This window comes from Diaphorina citri, unplaced genomic scaffold (genome assembly GCF_000475195.1).
Source record: "Diaphorina citri unplaced genomic scaffold, Diaci psyllid genome assembly version 1.1 scaffold11274, whole genome shotgun sequence".
Taxonomy (NCBI): Eukaryota; Metazoa; Arthropoda; class Insecta; order Hemiptera; family Psyllidae; genus Diaphorina; species Diaphorina citri.
Genome location: NW_007388646.1, coordinates 1 through 1693, shown reverse-complemented (window position 1 = coordinate 1693; position 1693 = coordinate 1). Strand labels below are relative to the sequence as shown.

Below are 1693 nucleotides of genomic sequence, written 5' to 3'. Positions count from 1 at the left end.
AAGACAAATAGTTAACTAGTTGATCTGTGGCGCCTTGGTACAAACATTGTCCGCCAGATAGCAGATATACCTGATGGAGAACAAAGACTTGTATTAGGAACGCTCTTATTTAATTTATCCCAACGTTGAACTTTTGACTGTGTTGAACCTACCTTTTCCGTCTTGGTTCTTGTTTTATAAATTGATGTTTATTCTTGTAGGTATTCATTCTGAGTTCTATTGGACGAATTTATTTAAGACTTTGCCAATTTGGTTGTCACAGAAAATTTGGTTTCACCTCAATTTTTCTCCAGCAACTTGATGTATACAAAATACTTAATCTAAACTCCATAAGTTTTTTTGTTGTATTGTTCTCGAAAACTGTACTAGAAATAGGATCCATTGGACGAATTTATTTAAGACTTTGCCAATTTGGTTGTCACAGAAAATTTGGTTTCACCTCAATTTTTCTCCAGCAACTTGATGTATTCAAAATACTTAATCTAAACTCCATAAGTTTTTTTGTTGTATTGTTCTCGAAAACTATACTAGAAATAGGATCAACCAAGATTTACCTGATCAAACATTTGGAAGAGTGTTGCACTTGGCTGATGGATTGTACAGATAATGGTTCTACCTTGCTGGGAAATCATCTTCAATAGTTTGATGCACTGACTGCAAGACTGACTGTCCAGACCTCTGAGGAAGTGACAGAATTGTACATTAGTACTGGAAGAAAATTTCTGAGTCCCACGTGATTTCGATAAGAATACCTGTTGGATTATTTTCTTCTTCTAAAGATGAGTGTTTTACCGCCGAGGATTTTTATTTCGTAGCTATGAAACAACTGCTACATTAGACGCATGTGGTCTCTGTGGTAGCATGCCCATCCCGTAGTATGTCCCCCATCAGATGAGACAGAGACAGAGACATAATATGTACTTCCCATTTAGGTGCTGGGTCAACACGAGAACACCAGAATGTAACCAGTTGAAACAACTGCTACATTTGCAATCAAAGGATAGGTTCTCTTCTTGGCTGTTTTACGCAAATCTTAGGTAGATGTACATGGTTCATGTGTGAGTAGAACTTGAAATTACTGTGGGATCTGACTCCTTTGATAGAGGGAACTGTAACAACGGAGGTTACATCGTTCCGAAATCAAGCTAACTAGGTTGGCTCGGATCAATCGGATGTCATTGATATCGTTGCTTCATATTCGACGAGTGAAGCAAGTGCATACGGTGATACCTATACAAGATACAAGACAGGCGCAGTTATTAGAGTAAGTTGTACCTCTATATTGTTGTAAACAAAGCCATCACATGGGCTATTAATGAGCTCCATGTCACTTCAACCTGATAAGATCTTTTGTGACTTGGATATACCCATACTCGCATTATTTTCAGTCCTATCACCAAGATAATATCCATTTGTTTGTGTGTTAGAAATGAAATCCCTGGATATTATTTTAAGGCTCTCTGGGCCCATTGTTCTTCATAGCATACCTTTTCCATAGAAGTAACTTTTTAGATCTTTTAATAAGCTTGTTGGCTTGTAAGCTTCTAATAAGCTTGGAAAAAAGGAAGGATGTTTTTCATATCCTAGACACCCAAAATGTTCTTCCCGATTATTGAAATTTCTCTTGGTCTGGTCTTTTTCAGAGAAATTTTGCAGATCCCATTGAGTGAGGAAAAGCTAGAGGACATCCTGA

The 1693-nt window shown here is 37.3% G+C and overlaps 1 long non-coding RNA gene across 1 annotated transcript; it reads left to right on the top strand.

Annotated features, from left to right (window-relative positions):
- Positions 1–1192: 1192 nt before the first annotated feature.
- On the top strand, positions 1193–1687 carry LOC113472975. Its single transcript, XR_003395085.1, has 2 exons — positions 1193–1264; positions 1644–1687. It is a non-coding gene; the product is annotated as an uncharacterized LOC113472975 (long non-coding RNA).
- Positions 1688–1693: the final 6 nt, after the last annotated feature.